Below are 21,605 nucleotides of genomic sequence, written 5' to 3'. Positions count from 1 at the left end.
AAAACGAAAGAAAGTTTAAAAAGTATGCTTTGATCTTTATTCAGATTTCATCAGTTCTTACTCTGGGGATGGATAACATTTTTCATCATAAGTCTTTCAGAGTTGCCTTCAGTCACTGTCTTGGCAAGAATAACTATGTCATTCACAGTTGATAATAATGATATTATTGTTACTGTGTACAATGTTCTTCTGGTTCTGCTAATTTGACTTTTTTTGACTTTGCATCAGCCAATGTATGTCTTTCCAGGTTTTGCTGAGATCATTCTGCTCATCCCTTTTTAATAGAGTAACAATACTATTGTATTTTTATATACTTATATATATTTTTCAGATTTTGCTGAGATCGTCCTGCTCATCTTTCTTATAGAGTAATAATACTATTGTCTATTCCATCAAAATCTTATGCCACAATTTATTCAGCCATTCCCAAAAATTCTTTGCCACCATAAAAACAAACTGCTACAAAAATTTTTTGTACATATAACTCATTTTTCCTTTTTTAAAGATCACTTTTTGGTTATAAACCTAGTAATGTTATTGCTGGGTCAAAGGGTGTGCATGATTTTATAGCCCTTTGGTTTATAAAGTTCCAAGTTGCTTTGTATAATGGAAGAATCAATTCACAACTTCAGTAACAAAACATTAATATCTCAATTTTCCCATATCTCCACTAACATTTGTCATTTTCCCTTTATGCCCTATTAGCCAATCTGATAGGTGTAAGGGTAGTACCTAAAAATTGTTTCAATTTGCATTTCTCCAGTCAATAATGATATAGAACATTTTTTTTCTTTGGCTATAGAGAGCTTTGATTATTTCATCTGAAAACTTCCCATCTTTTGATCATTTGTCAATTGGGGAATGCTGCTTATTTTTATAAATTTCACTTAGTTCTCTTATGTCCAAGAAATGAGGCCTTTATCAGAGAAGCTTACTTCAAAAAATTTTTCTTAGTATGCTAACTGTATTTCCCTCCATCCTATTTCTCTCTGTTCTATTTTATCTCTCTTTTCAATGTGTCCTTTTTCAAAAGTGCTTTGCTTCTGCTTACAGCCTCCTCCACTCCTCCCTCCTATAGTTTCTGCCCCTTCTCTTATCCTTTTCCAGCTCCTACTTTTCTCTATGGTAAGATAAATTTCTATACTCAGTAGAATATATATGTTGTTCCCTCTTTGAGCCAATTCCAATGACAATAAGGCTTTAGCATTTGCTGCCATTTCCCCCAGTTTCCACTTCACTGTAAGTTTTTCCCTGCCTCTTTTAAATGAGATAATTTATCCCACTCCACCTCTTCATTTCCTTTTCTCCCAGTGCATTTCTCTTCCTCAGCCCTTTGTTTTATTATTTTTAGATATCATCCCTTTATATGCAACTCATAACTGTGCCCTCTCTCTTTGTATACCCCTGCTAACTGGCCTAATAATGAGAAAGTTCTTATGAGTTACAAGTATCATCTTCCCATGTAGGAGTATAAACAATTTAACTTCATCGAGTCCTTATTTATTTTCCTTTCCTGTTTATCTTTCAATACTTTTTTCAATTCTCTTCAGTATTGTATTTGAAAGTCAAATTTTCTATTTGGCTCTGGGGTCTTTTCATCAAGAATGCTTAAAATTCCTCTATTTCATTGAATGCTCATTTTCCCTCCTAAAGGATTACACTCAGTTTGGTGGAATAAGTGATTCTTAGTTGTAATCCTAGCTCCTTTATCCTGTACAATATCATATTTCAAGTTCTACTTTAATATAACATCTTCTAAATATTATATTAATCTTGACTGTGACTATAGTACTTGAATTGTTTCCCTCTGGCTGTTTGTAATATTTTTTCCTTGACCTGGGAGTTCTGGAATTGGGATATAATATTCATAGGTGTTTTCAACTTGAAATCTCTGTCAGGAGGTGATTGGGGGATAAATATCAAGGCAATTCTTGAAAGATGATTTCTTTTGGGGCCGTGTCTTTCAGGTAGTCCAATAATTTTAAAATTATATCTCCTGGATCCATTTTCCAGGTCAATTGTTTGTCCAATGCTATATTTCTCATTGTCTTTTATTTTTTCATTCTTTGTGTTTTTGTTGTTGTTGTTGTTATTATTTCTTGATTTCTCATAGTTATTAGCTTCCACTTGCTCAATTCTAATTTTTAAGGAATTGTTTTCTTCAGTGATTTTGTACTTTGTTTTCCATTTGACCAATTCTACTTTTTAAGGAGTTTTTTTCTTTAGTGAATTTTTGTGCCTCTTTTCCCCATTTTGTCAATTCTGTTTCTCAAGGCATTCTTCTTCTCTTTGGATTTTTGTAAATCTTTTCCCAGTTTTAAGGTGATTTTTTTTGTGTGCCTCCTTTACCAAGCTATTGACTCTTTTTTTCATGATTTTCAGGCATCACACTCATTTACCTTCCCAATTTTTTCTTCTAACCTCCTTACTTGATTTTTAAAATCCTTTTTGAACTCTTCCAAGGTCTAAGATTAATTCATAGTTTTCTTGGAGGCTTTGGATGTAGGAGTTTTGATTTTACTGTCTTCCGAGTATGTTCTGATCTTCCTTGTCACCATAGTAACTTTCTGTGGTCAGAAATTTTTTTTTTCATTATTTGATCATTTTTCTATCCTATTTCTTGACTTTTGACTCTTTGCTAAAGTAGGGCTTTGATTTCAGGTTGGAAAACATACTGTCCAAGTTTCATGGGTTTTGTGCAACTATTTGTAGAAATACTTTTAGGTACATGTAAATTTTCAGTTCTTCCAAGGAGGTATAATCTAAGAAGAGGTGTATTTACTCTCTCCTGTGTTTACTACAACCAAAAGCAATCTTTTCTGCATTGGATCTATGGCCAGGGGCCTTACTCTACTAGGACCATATGCACTGATATGCTATTACTTCTCACCTTGGAGGTGTCATCCATAACTGTGTCTCAGATCTGAGTATGAGCAAAAGAATTAACCCCCTGCTAAAAAAGAGACTCCTGTATTCTCCTTCTGACCAGTTGTTTGACCCCCTTACTTGCTGTGTAAGGGCTGAGAGCGTTGGAATTAGCCATGTCTGCTGCTGATTCAGTGGCCCCCAAATCTTGTTCCTGGTTTGCTAAGGCTTGGTCTGGTTTGGCACAGTCTACACTATATGTGCCGTGCCTTTCCTGCCAACTTTCTAAATTGTTTTTGAATGGAAAATTATTTCACCCTGTCTTTTTGTGCCACTCCCGAATTTGTTTTAGGGCATTACTTACAGATTTTCTGAAGAGTTTGGATGAGAGCTCAGGCAAGTCCCTGATTGCTCTGCCATCTTGACTCTTGGACAATTAAAGAACTCATTTTTACGTTAAAATATTAATAAAATAAACATGAAATACATGAACATTTAGTAATAGATTACTATATCAAGATACAGATTATATATATTATTATTTACGAAAGTTAAATATTTGCACAATTTGGTCACCATCATATCAGATGGCAAAGAGTGAAATAGGCCTAGAAACTTGTTAGAAAAATTCCTTTGTCCAGTTCAGAAGGAAATCAGATCTTTGTAACTCCATCATGTCCTGGCAGAATTCAAATTCTTTGTGAATTCATTTGAATTTAGACTGCTACTAGAAGCTTAAAGTCTTATCCAAAGTGAGATTGGATTTCTATTCCTTTGATCTGAAATTCTGAAAGTTCCTGACTAGGTTTTGGACTTAAGTAACACAAATCTAAGTTTGCCTTCTAGTTAAGAACTCTGACCCCGTTATCAGATAGCTGGGAGGTTCTACACGGTCCCAGCAGCCTTGATTTGAGGTCCCTGCCCTGATTTTACCACAATAGGCTTCAGAATAGGTTGGGGGCAAGAATTAAGACTAGTCGGCTTCAGGAGTCAGAATCCCACAGCTCAGCTATTTGCTTTTTATTCCTATTTCTTGTTCATGATAGAAATTAACTACTGTTTCTTGTGCTAATCTACCCTGAACCACTAACTGCAGGTCTTCTTCCCAGTCTGTATTGCATTTATGACTCAGCTCTGATTTAGGTGACACAGCTGCCACTTAGCATCTGTGATTACTTCCTAGATAACGAGGCTCCTACAGACTGGACCTGGAATCCAGGAAATTTTGCTTTATTACATAGTTTCAGTCCCCATTTAAGCTGGACAGCTCACTATTGTTAATGCTTCAAAGGCACTGATGAGATTCTGATGGGATATTTATTGTGATAGACTAATATTTGTTTAGGCCATGGAGGATACCTGAAATGCATTGGTTTGCTTTTGGCTGTAGGATCCTGCTTTGAAGTTTCCCCATGACTCTTAGAATCATAAGTTGAGAGGGATCTCACGAGTCACCGACTGAGGGAAATGAGTGTCTCTCATATTAATAACAATTCTTAAATTGGGGAGAGCCCAACTTTTTCTCCCAATCCTATTTTCTTGTATAATCTCTCAAGAGTGGGGCTGATAGAAAATAAGATTAACATTCTCCTCATTCTGAGTATTGGTATTTCACCCAACTAGCTCAGGCTTAGGTGGGGATATGGATTTTGTCTAGATTGCCCAAGGGCAGGGGTAGTCTGAGTACAAAGATAGTCTTGAAGGAGGTTTTTTCCTTTAAGGATTTTCAGAGTTTTGGGGTTCCCTCTTCAGTCTGACCAAGAGTTACATGACTGCACTCTCAGCCTCTCACCGTAATGAATTCTCTTCTCTTTGAAAAGTCCACCTCTCATTAACTGTTAATCAATCAGAATTGATTGCCACACTCAGGAATACTCTTCTTCCAAAAGGCATATAAGTAGCGAACCTGCTCTAGTGATTGCCTTTAGTATTGATGAGCTCCATTGACGATTTATTTAAAATGCTGGCATTATATTTGATTCATTTACCCAGAAATGGTCTCTCAGACTTTTAAAATCCCATAATTTTCTGATTCCATGAAGGAATCAGAACTTTGTATTCCTAGATTCTTGACCAAAAAACTCATGTTTGGACTACATGAAATGTTTTTCCACTTTGGGAGTTCTCTGTTGGGAATCTGGCTATGATCTGACTCCTTTTTACCTTTTACTTTTTATCTGTCTCTCTTTTTAATTATGTACTGTTTGAATTTTCAATCTCATTAGGACATACTCCTATAGAACTGGCTGTGGGGAAAGATTGTATATGCAAATGAGACCACCTGAGAAAGTTTTTAAAAGAACTTATTTTTGTTTGTGTGGTAAGGGTCACTGCCCATCTCCCATATTCTAATAGGTGAAGCATAGCAAGGTAGAAAGGAAGGCATATATGATTTAATTGGAAAACTGTTTTTTAGATAATAGAAAAGATATCTCTTTTTAAGGAGGCTGGCAAGCCTTTTGTAAATTGTTAAATGGGCTTGAGAACCAAAATGGAGGACACGGATGTGTGGGATGGTGTGTTAGACTGCTCCTCACCCAAATTGACTACTCTGGAGGCATCTCCAGATATAAACAGGAAGCATTTATTCATTCTTGCAAGGAGAGGCTCAAGCACCCCAGTTGAGCAGTCCAGCATGGTGTGTGGAAATGATGCCGGTAAACTCTTTAAAAATACTATCCCCTTTTGACCTGTAAAATTAAATCTCAGAAATTCTATCCCCTTTGTCGCAAAGGACCTGCGCCGACCAGAAGGGGATTCCCACACCTCAGCTCTCTGAACTGCCACTAACTCTGCCAGCACATGGCGGAAAACAGAGTGAATTATATAGCAAAAAGATTTAGGTTCAACCTCCTTTTCCTGTTGATTTTTAAATTCATTGGTGGACTGAAAAGGAAGCAACTATTGACCAATGGTCAGCAGTGCTGTTTACTTCCTGGGGATCACGTGACCTCCTGAAACTTAGGCCTATGTCCCATAGCCTCTGAGAAATATTCACCTGGTTCCATTCATGGGTCATGTGTTCCAAGTCCCTTTGTTCCATTGGCCATATTTGGCATAGGGTGTAGGGAAAGATATGATGAGCAAGGTGCTCCTAAGTGTGATATTTAAAATCCCTTATCTACAATCATTTAAAAAATCTATGGCAGTAGATTTCTTGAAACTAATGAATCACATAATATTAAATGCTTTGAATAAATAACCATTGTGTAAAATATGAAATACTAAATCACTGAAATTGGAAATTAAGGCTCTTTATGATATTATTTGGAAAATAGATCCAGATGTAATAGAATTTGTTCTGTTCTCATTTTAAGTGAAATTAGTATCATTATTATTATTATACATTATGACTCACAAAATTAGTAAGCTGAATTACCCTGGTTTATATGATTTATAATGTGTTAAAAGAAAAATGCTTAACATTAATTTCATAATTCATTGTTTTAGAAATTGTTAGAACAAGTTGCTCTTTTTTAATTTGGGGGGGTTATGGATTTAAATGCTAAAAGACTGAAGTAAATATGTTTTCAAAAAGAAAATACGTGATTTATAGATAATATCTTTTTTTCTTTTGAAGTGCTATGAGTAACGGGCTTTGGAAATTAATGTACCATTAAAAATTATAAATTCAGATTTGATTTTATTTAAGCCAAAAATCTGTCTTGAAGAAAAGAACCTAACATAAGACATTCATTATCGGGCATTAAAAAACTGAAGTTACCTTATATTTATTTATTTCAGTTTTATAAGGAGATAATAATAGCACTCCTCCTAAAGTCCTTAGGAGGATCACATGATAGTAAAGCTATCGGTGCTTGCATGATCAATACACAATAGCAATAGTAATGAGGTGAATGATTTTTTTGTGTAAAGTCATTTGGAAACACACTCACTTCAACTAAAGGCACCTGATTGGTAATGGGTTTTGTTTCAAGTTTCAAATATCTGATATTTGTTAGGGCAATGTCATTCCTCTAAATTTTCTTAAATTGTTTTATTTGGTAAATTATCTATATTGTTAGAAAAGCAACTTCTCTTATTTTGGATTAAGAATTCTACTATTAAAAGATTTTTTAAATGAGTTGGAGAGCAGTTGAGGACCATGCCTAAGTGTGAAACCCCCAAACCCTATAAAGGGTTAAAGGGGATTATACCATCAATTCTCTGAAGCCCCCACAGCTCTGAATCATAACAAACTTGAGGACAGTTACACAGATGTTGCTTGTGAATTGGGAATGAAATAAATCAGAGGGAAGAAGGGAAAGGTCAGAGAATGCAGGTGCCTCTCACTCTCTTTGTATCATTATCTTCTACCGGCATGAAAGGAAGCAGCCCTAGCAGGTGGCTCCTGTAAAAGAAAGCTATTGTCATTTTATCAGCCCTGCTGAATATATTATGGTATTCTGAAGTACTATGATTTGAGAACTTAAAAACTTGCAAGTTTTTCCTTCATTTAAGAGGAAGTTTGACCTAAATTAATTTGACTAACTCTTGTGAAATTTATGAGATTGTTAGCTATTTGAAAGTGCTAATGTTAAAACCTGTTAGATATTTCTATTGAATAAATAGGGTACAAATAATCCTTGCAAAAAACTGGGGGTGTAATTTTCATACATGCTTATGATATAAGGTGTTTCATCTAAGATGTATATATATAAATCTGGAGGTACAGCAATTGTTCAGTGCTGTTTTTCTAAGGTTTTAAGCCAACTTAATTTTGATAAATTCCAATTATAAAAGTTTTGATTTGATTTAAGGTTGTATAAGAAAAATTTTTTATAAGTAATGTTTAAATTAAAAAAATCTTTTGTGTACATGCCAAGGCCTAATCAATTTTGTTAGTCAACTTATTGTGGTAATTTGATAGTACTGATAAAGATTATGCCCAGATCTACTGTCATTAGTGAGAATATTGTTTGAGGAGAAAGCTTTTTTGGGATTCTTGAATATTCCTTTTGGACTTTGATTCTCAGTGTGTTTTGTCCTTGGACTGACTTGAAATGATCCCTTTAAGAAAACCATCAACAATTGGCAGCTCAATGAAAATGACATCTCTGATTTGAGAGTAGTGAATGTCTGCCCCTGGGAATAAGGTAGTATGAGAGACAAACTAGCATTAAGTTTCCACAGAACAGTTAAAATTATTTTCCTCAGAAACCTTGAGCAGACAATGAGAAATCTTGAAAAACTAAATTTCCATAGAATGTTGCAGGCTTCAAGATACTGTAAGATAATAAGTATCACTGATCAATGAGCTTTCAGAAGGAGAAATTGACTTGGTTGCAGAAGTCTGATAAGGAAGTCTAGGCTAGAACGTGGCTTAAACCTCAGGAGTCAGTGACCAAAGAAGGCTTTTCTTTATTGTGCTTGCTTAATAAAGCTCATACATAGTAACTTCTCCACCCAGGGGAGAACAATATCACAAATTTAGTCACAATGGGATGGTGAAGAGGGTGTTCCTGGGGTGTCCCAGGAACTGTTCCTCCAGCCAATTAAAGGCTAAGTGGAGGTTGACCAACCTAGAAAATCATCCTCTGGCCTCTGTAACTCCCTCTTAGGGAGGGGAGCCTGCTTCTCATGAGAATCAAAAGTTGCAACCTTCAATCTTTCTCACTCTTTAAAAAAAAAAATCAGACTCTGAAATTGAGTCTGAGGTCTTTTTTCTAACAATATGGGGGCTCATCTGGGATAAATGGGACTACTGAAGGAGGTGAGAAGCATTGTGAAAGGGCTTTACAAAAACACTGTGGATTCTCTAATGGGTAGGATGGCTTTCTAGACTTAGAAGGGGGAGGAATCCCCAGGAAGAAAATATTGAGGATGCTTCCAGGGCTAATTGGATATGTCAAGCTTAAATCTGTATGATAAGCTGGAAATAGAATATTTTTTTGTCTATGTGTGGATGTCTGCTTTACATTCAGTGTTCTGTGTTAAAAGTTAACACACTTGAGACATAAGAATTCAGCCTCATTGTTCCTTGGAGAAGTATCAGGCTGAGTTGCTGGAATTCATTCAAAGTAGTAATTCAGAGTGGCTCAAAGTAAGCTCTCAGAAGTTTCAAACCATCCTGTTGCTCTAGTGTCAGGGCTCTTGATTTTGCTAGACTCCTAAATTCCTCTGCATCAGACTTATTGTGTGCTGAAGAAAGTGGCTTTCTTACTTAGACTTCCCTAGACTTGGGAAATGTAGGAGAATAAAATCGGGGTGTCAGATAACTTTGGGAAAGGGAACCTGTACTTTAAAAGATCCGCTCTAGCAGGTTTCATATCTCTCTTGTTTCTTGAAAGGAAAGAGTATCTAACCCAGGAAGACTGTTTTGAGATTGTGATTCATTTGAAACTGAAAATCTGACTATAATTATGATTGCATGGATTGAATTATTGGTCTTTGATCTTGGTAAGGTAATTTGGAAGCTAATTCTGGATTCCTTGGGATTAGGACAGTGCAAGGAAAGAATCTTTTTTTTTCTCTCCCTTTGCTTCTGGCTGACTGCAGCAGCTTTGTGAAAGAGGTAGAAGAGAAGGTGAAAATACAGTATAGTGAAGATGATAAAAGCAAGTAGAAAATAGAAGCATCAGATCAGTGTAAGAAAGAAATGAGACATACAGTTTGAAAGGAGCTTTAATCAAAGTCCACTAAAGGGATATATAGAGAGAAAGGTAAGTGAGCCTAGCCTTGCTCTCTCTAGGAGTCTAGCTGTGGCCAGTGATGTAGAGGTAGCTGAAGGGAGGCTAGACTACTTGCTGATGGTGCCTTCATAGGGGCACCCAGAGGACCTCTCCTGGATTCATGATTGTGCTGCACCCTATTCTTAGCATCTTGTCTAGGCAAGAACCAGGCCTGCCTCCTTGAAGCCTCAGAATCTGCTCTTGGAAAAAAGGGAGAGGAATATTCAAGGAATTACCTAACACCCTTTGTGCCCAGGGCTGCCAGAACCCTTCCCTCTGTCATATGTACCTATCAGATATCACCTGGAAAATAAGGATCCTAAAGAGTGAAATGATGGGGGAAAGGGAAGACTTTCTCCATCCCCTCCTCTCCTTGTTTCCCACTACTAAAAGTGCACTATTTATTGCAATGTATAGTTATCTTGGGGTTTGGGATGGGAAATTTATATATACCCTCATTGTGGGGGAAAAAAAAGTTAAGTGAGAAAGTTTAAGGATGTAGGAATGAGAAGAGCATAGATAGAAAGGAATTAGTGAGTTTGGGAACTTTGGGGAAAACAGAAAAGTAGTACACTACCACTTTAAAAAACTCCTGCAAGCAAGGAGCCTATAACTTTGTTATTAGAACTCAGGTTTGTGGAATCATATCAGGAAGAATCTCAATGTAAAAACCACTTGAAGCAAAAAACAAAACAAAACAAACTTAAAAAAAAAAAAAAAAAGCTTAGCACTTAATCCTTTCCCAGCTTATAAAACAAATTTGCCTAAATGGGGAAAACAACTAAAAGGTTTTGTTTGAATGGAACATTTAGGTATATTTCAGAATAACAATTATGTGTTAAAATTGGACATTTAATTGGTTGTGATAGATTCTGTTCTTCCTCAGTTTTAAAAATTGTCTTGTTTTCTCCCGGTACTAAAAGGGAAACTTTTTTAAAGTAACAGAGGAAGCCTCTCCAGAGACTATAATAGCTTGAGGCAAGAAAATCCTACCATTTGAGTTTATTACTGAATGACTCATAAGTAATCAGTTCTTTCTGAGATTGTAGGACTCAGCTTTCGTTTGTTGTCTAGTACTCTGAATGTTATTAGAATATAAACTAAAAAAACTAACAGGAGGTGGAAAATGTGTTTAAAAATTTATTGATACTATCAGCCTTGCTAACCCAGTAAATGTAATTTAAGATATTGTAATGTAACGTAATGTAAATTAAGATATTAAGATACTTGTGAGGTAAGAGGAAAATACAGCTAAGATCATTTGGTGTTATTACTTATAAAAATTCTAAGATTGTTAACTAAATTTATTTTGGAATTAGGGTCATTACGTTAAAACGTACAACTGGTAATTACCGTATGTGAAACAAAGTGGATGGGTGAAGCAACATTGGAAGAACTCCATAGTAGACTAAGGAAGAAACAATGCAAAAAGGGATATTGAAAATTTGCCCTCGATTGGACAGATGGAGGTAGGAAGAGGTGTCTTAGGGTGGAGTGGTCAGATCACTTGTTATTATTGTGACAAAAATGGACACTTCAAGAGGGAGTATATGGAATTAAAAGAGGAAAAGATGATGTCCCTCTTACCTTTTGGAGAAAATGAGGACTAGAGGTACCTGAAGTTCCTTCTTTCTAGACTGCATTGGGAACCCTTAGTAAATTTGAAGGATGGGATTAGCTGGGAGTATAAAAGATTGTAGTGAAGAGATCCTCACTCTGTAAATTAGGCAGGAATTTTAGGAATTGTTAATGGATGGGAGTAAAGGAAAAGATTTATGTGTATCTATTATAGAAGTCACTCCTGTATAAGGGAAAAATATAGATATATATCCCAGAAGTAGGGAATAATTTATTAGGCAGAGATTGAATGATCCAATTGATATTGGAATTAAAGATGTTGAACCATCAGGTGTTATTTAAAATGAACCCTCTTTTGGTAGAATATGAATGATAGAAAGAGAGGAAATTTAAAATTCCCCACTTAGAATCAATCTGGAAAAAAAATCCAGAGGATAGAGTGTGTATTTTAGAGAATATCCTATATTATTGAAAATGAGATTGCAATTAGTAATAATGTGAATGATAGGCTATTAGAACTTTATATATCCCCTTTCAATATCCCTCTTTTGGGGATTTCTTTTCATATCTAAGTAGATGTTTTAAATTCAACATTACACAAATCACTTTGCTTTAAGATACTCAATCTTAAGAAATCAAATGGGATTTATGGATTAATAAAAGATCTTGAGGCAGTAAACAAGATAGTGACATGTTGAGAGAGAGCAGCAGAAAGGAAGAACTCCTGAGGTATTAAGGAGCTGTTTAACTAATGAAGAAAATGTTTAAAGGGAGTGACTTTGTAGAGAAATGAACAGTATCCTTATACCCCACTTTGTCTAAAATAGAGGCAGCCCTAATATTTTCTAAAGAGGAGGAGAAAAGATTGGAAGATATGGGGGCAATGAAAACCCCCTGAAATATAGAGGGGAGGAGAATGTTAAATAAGGCCATAAGTAGGCAAGTTTTAATTGTATTAAGAAAGCCATTGAGGTGCTCAAGCAATGTGTGGTGTCTTTTTAAGAATATTTGGTTGTTATAGAGATATGTACAATTGCAGAACAAATATTTGAAAGATAATATGTCTAAAGATATATAAGAAGGTGTTGAGGAGGCCTCCCTCCAAAGAGAGGGAGTCTGGCTCCAGCATATTCAAATTACATTTTAACTAGTGGAAAAACAGATATTTATTGGTTATAGTGGGCCATTTGATAGAATGGGTGGAAGCTCTACTTGAGAGAGGTTAGTAGAATAACATTGGAACAAATCATACCTAGGTATGGATTAGTAGAGATATTAAATTGCTTTGGACCAAATGTTTGCCTATTGTTTTGTTTAAGAACTAGAATTGCCCCAAAAGAGATCTGAGGCTTTTCCCATATGAGATCGTGTTTGGTTTACCTTATTTGGGAGGGGAAAGGGAAGTAGCCTCTTTTGAGACAAAGTTGTTAAGGAATTATATACTAGTAGTATTCTCATTCCTTTCAGCCCTTAGAAAACAAGAACTGCTTGCTGGTCCAGACAACACTTTTGGAGTTTGTAATTCCAGGAGAAATGGTACTTATTAAGTCCTTGAAGGAACAGAGTGGGAAGGACCTTATCAAATGTACTGATGATCGACACTGTGATCAGGGAGGCTGAGAAGAGATGTTCTCATTGCACCATTGTTAAAGGGCCTGTGGAAGAATCTCAAGAATGGATTGTTATGGACAATTTATAACCTCTAAAATTGACTTTGCTCCAAGGCAATTAGGAATGTTTTGGTAGGAGGGGTACTTAATCATGTATGAAGGAATTTTAACAACATTGGTGTTGCATTTATTATTTATATGTCCAGAAAAATTTATAGGGACTCCTTGATTGGAGGAAGTTGAATTAACACTTTTTAGGATGAAAAAATTATTAATGTTGATTTTGATAGGGTTTTTTTTTTAATGCAAAATTAGGACAGACCCACCCATTTCTATATTCTCTCCCTCTTAATACATTAGGGCAGCTGGCAGAGAAAATGACTGGTGCCAGCCACTGAATTATGGCCATAGTACCCTCCAGTCTGACCTGAATTTTCAGTAACTAGTCAGAGGTAAGAGATGGTACTGGATTTTGGATTGAGTTTGAAAGGCATAGTTGGTCCCTTGCTAAACAAACACAGGATATATCAAAAAGCATATCTCACAAAAATCCTAAGGATAGTTGGGCTTGAATAGTCAGGAACATCAAGATCAGCCCCTTCTCTGATTGAAGCCTCTGTTGATTCCCTTTATTTTGAAAGTTACTATGTTTCTTGAAACCATCTTGCCAGTCCTGGGGGAAAAAAAATTAGTTTTGGTTTTATACCAACAAGGAATGGGTTTATTGATAATCTACAAATTTGTTACATATAAATGATTTCTAATGTTTATCTCTTACACCAGAATGAATTTTAACTCAGGAAGGAAAAAAAAGGGGAGAAAAGGGTCAAAGATGTTAAATGAAATCTCTTATGTATGTGAAGTTTAGTAAACTTTGTTTAATTGGCTATATTAAGTCAACTTGAAGCTGTTCTCATTATTTAAAGGATTCTGATAATATTGTCTTTGTCCCTTTGAACATGGCTAATAATTGAACATATTTTTTGCTATAGACAATATGCAATTTTAGAATTTTTATTTTTCTAAAAATTGAATGGTTATTGGTTATTGAGCATCTTAAAGCAAAATGATTTGTGTAATGTTGAATTTAAAACATCTACTTAGATATGAAAATAAATCTCTTATTGTTATCAATGTAAAATTATATTTAATAATTAATTTAGGATATGTAATTCTTGAGAGCTAAAACCACCTGAAGCTTTGATTAATGAAACTTGCTGTTAAGATGAAATCTCTTGGGACTGTAACTGATATTATTTGAAGGTTTGAATTCAGGTATGAATGTATAATCCATCATCCAAGAGAAATAATGCCACAGCTAACTCGGAGGAATGTGATCCTGAACTGTTAGAGGTGGAGGTTTGTATCTGGAAAAAAGTTGGGAGGACAATCTTGATCTCTGCTTAAGGTGGGATCCTTCTGACTCAGTTTCCTCAATGTGTACCTTTGAATAGGAACCCACCTAATTATTCCCTGTGTTTGGCTATAAGGTGGAATTGTTATTACACGATTGGTTGTCATCTGTGACTATTACCTAAAGGCAAACTGAGCTAAGGATGCTTTATTTTGTCATGTATATGCCTTCAGATGAAAGTCTGAAGAACCAGTTTTGATATTATAATCATGCCCTTGCCTTTTTCTTCTTATGTCAAGTTTCTTTAATCAGAGCAAGTGGTCAATAGAAGCCATGAATACAATTCAAGTATGTCAGATCTTGCAGTTTTCAATCTGAAAATGTCATTATATCCTAAATAAGTAGATAAATGAATATTTGCCTGTCATCTATTTATTGTTCAATGCATATGTATGTATGAAAAGATGTTATTATTAAAGGTTTCAAAATAATGCAAGAATAACTTATAAAACTATCTGTGGTGTGCAAAAATATTTGTGTCAGCCTTTTTTGTAGTGGCAAGAAACTAAAAACTGAGTGGAAGCCCATCAGTTGGAGAAGAACTGAATAAGTTATGGTATATGAATGTTATGGAATATTATTGTTCTATAAGAAAAACCAGGTATTATTGGAGAGCTTGATTAATTGACTGGATCAGATTTGATTTACTGCCATTAGTGCACTCCTATTTGAACATCCCAAATCCCAGCTGGGCAGTGATTGTTGGCTCTGCTTTAACTCTGAACCCCCTTATTTTGTCAGAATTGTCCTGGAAGACTCAGTTCCTGGGACTACAGCCTTGGTCTACTTGTTCCTGGGAGCAACCAAAAATTACTGTTGGGAATCTCCAAGTATCCAGTATTGAATGTGGGACTGTAGAGATTCTTTATAGGGTTTTGATAATTAAGAAGAACATTGATGGATGGGGGAGGCACTGGACATTCTGATAAGTTGGGATCAAGAAGAACAATGATAGAATAAGGGGAGGCACTGGAGATTCTGATAATTAGGGAAGGCTGGAGTCATGATGTCTAAGATAGAAGGTCTTTCTCCTTATCTGGATCATGATGATTAGGAGGGAGAGGTGGTGTTGCAACCAGGGGGATTGGGGCAGAACAACTGAGGTAGGACAATTCAAGGAGACTGAGGCATAACATTCCACACCCTGTCTTTTGAATATTCAAACCATTGAATCACCTTCCTCTTGATACCCAGGAGGTCTTAGCACCATAATTTTGACCACCTCCATGTGGGAGTGGATAAGGTGAACAAGATTAGAGAAGATGCAAGGACCTACGTATGGCAAGGAGAAGGAGAAGCAAGGGTCCTGTAAGAGATGTAATAAGGGTAGTTAGCCATGGGGAGGAATTAAACAGAGACTGGTACCAGTTCTTTCCTTGACTCTGCTCCAGTCGTCTAGACTCAAGATTCTTACGAACCAGGGCCAGACTTTCTCTGATCACCCCAGAATTATTAGCATAAAAACAGCATTCCTCATTTAGGGCAGCACACAGACTTCCCTGTTGCAGAAATGACAGGTCAAGTCCCCTACGGTTTTGGAGTACCATCTCAGCCAGGGAATCAACATGGGCTTTCCACTTCCAAGATGGATGATTCGTTCTGGGTCCGGTCTGTGGTCATTTGTGCACTTAACTCAGCATATCCAGAATCACCTATCAGGAGGGCTGCAGTGCTGAGGGCAGCGGTGCTGCCAGCCCGAGCCCTACAACGGGAAGGAATGGCAGAACGCGTTTCTGTCTGATAGACTCCAGCGGGAAAAAATGGGATTGGAAGTGGCTCTATCCATCTCCTCCTAGAACAGACAAGCTGGGAAACACCACTACCAGGACACAGAAACAATCTGGCCTTCTGAGGAGAGTTCTAGAGTAGGCACACCTAGTCAGTCCATCACACCAGGCAAACCATGAACTTCAGGGGCTTGATACCAAACTGCAATGTCCATGGAGGATGCTGAAATGTTAATTAAGGAACTGGGGTTACAGGACTGGAGGAGAGGATCAGAAAGATTTGTGGAAGCAGTCACCAGACAGGTCCCTATGCCTTGAAGATTCCCAACAGTAATTTTTGTTTGCTCCCAGGAACAGATAGACCAAGACTGTGGTCCCGGCAACTGAGTCTTCCAGGCCAATTCTGACAAAATAAGAGGGTTCAGAGTTAAAGCAGACAATCACTGCCCATCTCGGACTTGTGGTGTTCAATTTGGAGTGCACTAATGGCAGTAAATCAAGCGTGGGGTGGGGGTGGGGCCAAAGGATTTGGGGGAGGGCTGTCAACTGGAACTCATGGGTCAGGAAGGGCAGGGGGACTTTGGGCTAGGTCTGGTGGTGCCAGGGATGGCTTTGGCCAAACAGGATCAGCCAAGGTGATGAGTCGGCATACCATGGTATGTCAGGCACTGGCAGGCAGCAGATAGCAGTGTCCCTGGATTTTTGCTTCCTAATGGAACTGACCAAAGGCAAAGTCACCAAAGCCTTCCCATCTTCAGGCCCTCAACTTCAACGTTATCCCTGCACCATTCAACAAACCCCAATGGGACGCTCTTTGACCCTGCCCTGCCTCCAGTGCCCAAACCACCTCTCCCACCCCCTCAAACACATCTGGGCTGGGCTAAATTACCTTCTCCCTTCCCACCCCTCCAAGTTCTTGCACCTTCAAGGGCACTAGCTGGTGGGCTTGGGGGGAAGGGAATCCACAAGCGCAGCTCCCGCAGCTGCTGGGATGCCCCATCTTTTCCTCAGAGGCCCACGGTGTGTTCCTTGGGCTGCTGGGCCGGAGGAACCTGCAAAGGCATGGGAGCGGCCAGACAGCAAACAGGTCTGGGAGCCATCGGGCTGCTGGGCCGGGGAGCGACCTCTAGCCCGTCATTATCACAAGACCGGCAGGCGTGGGACATCCGCCGAAGGCCAATGAGTGGGGGCGCTTCCAGGGAAGCCGGGGGCCTGAAGTGTGAACAAACGCGCCTCCCACATCTGCTGCCGCTGCAGGTCCCAGAAGCTCGCGCCCAGAGCTAGCCATGTTCTGCCTCAAGCCTCCGACTGCCTGCTTTAAGACCAACTATTACAGGTGCAAGAGTGAGGACTAGTGCACGCCCCTTCCTCTTTTTGGGGGCCCTTTTCTCTGGCGTAGGGCCATCCAAGCTGGACCCCGCCCTTGCGCCCCTCCTCCCAGCCCTTTGTCTACCTCCTCACCCCAGGGTGTCCCCGTGCTGTGGGCCAAGCTGGATCCCCCTGGAGCGCTGGGAGATGCGGACCCGGCTCGGTTCTGCCTGGCATCAGAGCCCTTCTCACCTCCCAAGCAGGATAAATTTCGCATCTGCACAATGTTCAGGAATAGTGAGTCTTGGGACTATTGGCCATCCTTAGGATCATTGAATAGACTCTGGGCTTTGGCCTCATGGGACCATTTACAATAAATCTCGTGACCCAGAGGTCACTCCACCCTCAACCCAAGGCTGGGTAACAAACCCCAGATTGATTATTTGTATGGAATTAGTGCAGGATGGAGCTATTCTGGGAAGGGGCTGAAGAGATTTCCTTCATTTTAGTCTTAAACGCCTTGGTGTATGTGGGAAAAGAAAAAAATTGACCCTTTTATTGCCCCATGCAGTCAGATTGTCTTGCCAAGACTATAGTAAGTTCAGTTATCTTGCCTTTTAACATTTTGCTGCTACTATTTGTCTTGCCAGTAAACTTAAGATCAAATTTTAGGGTTGCTAGGTGGCCCAGGAAGGCTAATTCTAATGTGACCTGCTATTTAATAGCTGTGTGACTAGGGCAAGTTACTTAACCCTGTTTGCTTCACTTTCCTCATCTTTAAAATGAGCTGGAAATGGCAAACTACTCCACCATTTTTTGGAAGAAAAAAACATTAGGATCATGAAGAGCATGATACCATTGAGCAACAAACGAATCCAGTATCTTTTGACCTGGAAAGCTCTCAAATGGGCCCACAGAAACTCAGACAATAATGGAACAATTCATTAACAACAAAATATTTCAAATTTAACTTTGCATTGATACTTGTGGATACACATTATGTTTCATTCTGCAAAGGAAGACAAAAAGGGACTAAATGTTGTAACAGAATGAGAAACTAGGTGATAAATATTACATATAAACGTATACACACATATGTGTGCATGAACATGAGATGAAAATAAGTTTTCTTTTTAAATTTTTAAAAATTATGTAGCATTTATTTTTCTCCTACTTTCTCTACTCCTTTCCTCCTACCCCCAGTGGGGGGAGAAAAACCTTTGTAAATATGCATAGTTCAGCAAAATTAATTTCTGTATTACTGAAGATGGGCAAAACTCAGATTAGTTGATTAGACAATGCCTGAAGAAACCATGTAAATGATATTATATCTTTAACTGAGAAATATACATTAGACCACACTGAGCTGCTTCCCCATTGAATTCCTCTTCCTCTCACACCTCATTTATATAACAGGATTACTCTTTTATTTTTTCCTACATAGTTTTTACTTTTTAGAATTGCATCAAACTTAACTCTGCCTTAACCCTTCTTTTGAACTATCCAATTACTAATGACAATCTTAGATATGATTTATATTTCTATGTATAAATAAACAATTCATCCTTATTACTCCCTTGAAATTAGTCTTTGATATTTACCTTATATTTCTCTTGGATCTTACGTTAAACTTTCTATTAAATTCAGTGTTTTTGTTTTGCAACAAAATTCTAAATGGCTGGCAGTTCAATGAATTTTTTTTTTCCCATTCAGCATTATGCTTGATTCTGAAGGGTATGACACTTTTTAATGCTACCCTAGTTCTTTTGTTGTTTGATACATAATATTCCAAGACATACAATCTTTTAATGTAGCCATTCTTAGGTCTTGTGTGATTCTCCTTGTGGCTTTGCCATATTTGAATTTTTTTTCTTAACATTAATAAAACATCTTGTAGTTTTGAAATTTGACAGTGATTTCCTCATCAAATCTTTTTTAGGTGGTAATTCTTGGCTTTTTTCTATTCCCACTTCCCCCTCTTGATCTAACACTTCAGAAGAATTTTCTTTATTTCTTGTATTATTATATCAAGATTCTTTTTTTGATATTAGCTTTCAGATATTGCAATTATGATTTTTCTTCTTGGTCTGTTCTCAAGATTGGTTGTTGTTCTTATAAGAGTTCACATTTCTGTTTTTTTCATTCTATATATTTTATTTTATTATTTCCTGGTCTCTTGTCTTTTCTGGCTTCCCTTTGTCCAGTTCTAAATTTCAAGGAGTCATTTTCTTCTTTAAGACTGCATCCTTTTCTGATAGGTTGACTTTTTTTTCATAATCCTTCTTGAATTGTTTTTGTTTTTTAGTTTTTCCTCAGGCTCATTTTATTTTTAAAGTATTGTTTTTGAATTCTTCTATAAATTCTTTTTGGGCAGGTGACTATGTAATATTACTCTTTGGGGTAAGAGAGGCTTTTTTTTTTTTTTAACTTCAGTATTATCCTCTGAATATGAACTCATGTTTTCCCTATTCCCATAGTAACTTTCTATGGTTGGGTTCTTTCTCCTTTCCCTGGTCTTTTTGTTGTTACTGCTGTTGTTTTTAAAATAAGAGTTCGTACAAAATCACTTTGGGATTAGCCTGCCACAAAGTTCTACCTCATGGTGTTTTTCTTTTTATTCTTTCCTCCATGCTTCATGCCTCATCTCTCTCCTTATTATAGCTAACTAACTATTAGGGTGCTAAATCCCTTTTAAGATTTAACCTGGCAGCCAATGACATAGTCTTATCTCATTGCTTATTCCCTTTCTTCTGGCTAATTATGAGTTCCCATAGGGAACTTTTCCATTGTTAATTGTTAAAAACTACTTTCCTTGCTAATTAAATGTTCTACCAAATCTATTTCACATTTACCACTCCTACTTCTTATTTTACCTCCTCATTTTGTCTGTACCTCTTCTTATAAATAAGTGTACCTTTTGGCAAAGAAAAAAATAAGAGTTTATTAGTGTAATCACCTAGAGTTTGGTTCTCCTTCAGTTCTCCCCTCTATCCTGGAATTGAAAACCAAGAGCTATACCATCCTGTAAATATCCACAGCTAACAGTGTCCCTGCTTTACTGCTTTTGCACTCATAGGGTATGTGCTGGTTCCTTCTCACCCAGGCTTCATCTTCTTAGTAGAGCTGGGCATGATGTTCCTTATCAGCAGAGGCATTTTCAATCTTTCCCACCTCAGATGCCCAACTCCCCACCTTATCTGGGAGATGAACATTTCTGTGGCTGTGACATGAAGCTACCTCCCATCCCAGCTAGCCCCCAGAGCTCTCAGCTTGCTGTGTCAGTGGAACTAGCCTAAAGGTATTTACACTTTACAGGAGCCATACCTCCATCCTGGTATCTTTCTTCAGAGTCTTCTCTTATTATCCTAAGAGAACCACTGTTCTGCCCCAATTCTTATTTATTTTTAAACACTACATTTGCCCTGAGGTGAAATTTTAACTTGTTTGTAAGGGAAATCTGGAGAGCTTGGAATTTTCTGACCTAATCTGCCATTCTCCCAGAATGCTCTCTACCCTGACAATGTTAAGAAGAATCACAAAGGATTCATCTCATCTATTCACAGATTTTCCTAGCATCATTACATATTATTGTAAAACAAAACAAAACTGGAAGCAACCTGAATGTCTAACCATAAAGAAATGATGAATTATTTTGTTGCATATTAATGTTATGGAATACATTAATGCCATTGAGATCAACAAATGGAAGAAATACAAAGAAATCAGGAAAATCTTTCAGAAATAAAGCAAAGGGGGGAAAGAACTAGAAAAAGGGAGTATATACTGTAACTACATAAGAGGAAAAATGAGGATGAACATACAAAGAATAGAGATGGGAATTTCTGACCAAAAAGTTATATTATTTATAATATGTAAATTATTATTTATATGATTTATTTTTATATTTATATAATTAGCTACATCAAAATTAGTTCATCTAAATATAATGATGAAACAAATTAGACTCTTCTAACTAGTACTACTCAAGATACTCTTAAAACTTTCCATAGATAAACTTAATATCTACCCATGTACATTTAAAACTTTCCATAATGCATCATAAGCACAAATAATAACCAAAAGGTGAAAAAAATTGAGCTTTCTTTTAAAAACGGATTTTAATTGCTGATTCATTGTGACTTTTCTCTATTAATCATTGTCATTAAAATTATCATTGTCAACATTTGGTTTAAGATAAGAACTTAGGACAGTGGATAGAGTGTCCAGCCTGGAATCAAGAAAACTCATCTTCCTGAATTCAAATCTAGCCTTAGATACTGTCTGACTCCGAGTAAATCATTTAAACCTGTTTACTTCAGTTTCCTCTTCTATAAAATGAACTAGAGAAGGAAATGGTAAATCACTCCAGTCTCCAGTATCTCTGCCAAGGAAACCCCAAATGGAGTCATGAAGAAATCAGACATGACTGAAA

At 37.1% G+C, this 21,605-nt stretch overlaps 1 long non-coding RNA gene across 1 annotated transcript; it reads left to right on the top strand.

Annotated features, from left to right (window-relative positions):
* The first annotated feature begins 2,475 nt into the window (after nucleotides 1-2,475).
* Nucleotides 2,476-14,598, top strand: LOC116422311. Its single transcript, XR_004232902.1, has 3 exons — nucleotides 2,476-5,522; nucleotides 10,856-11,005; nucleotides 12,582-14,598. It is a non-coding gene; the product is annotated as an uncharacterized LOC116422311 (long non-coding RNA).
* The last annotated feature ends 7,007 nt before the right edge of the window (nucleotides 14,599-21,605 follow it).

The sequence above is a fragment of the Sarcophilus harrisii genome, chromosome 3, assembly GCF_902635505.1.
Source record: "Sarcophilus harrisii chromosome 3, mSarHar1.11, whole genome shotgun sequence".
Lineage (NCBI taxonomy): Eukaryota > Metazoa > Chordata > Mammalia > Dasyuromorphia > Dasyuridae > Sarcophilus > Sarcophilus harrisii.
The sequence above is the reverse complement of the archived record's forward strand: the minus strand, read 5'-3'. Positions and strand labels throughout refer to the sequence as shown.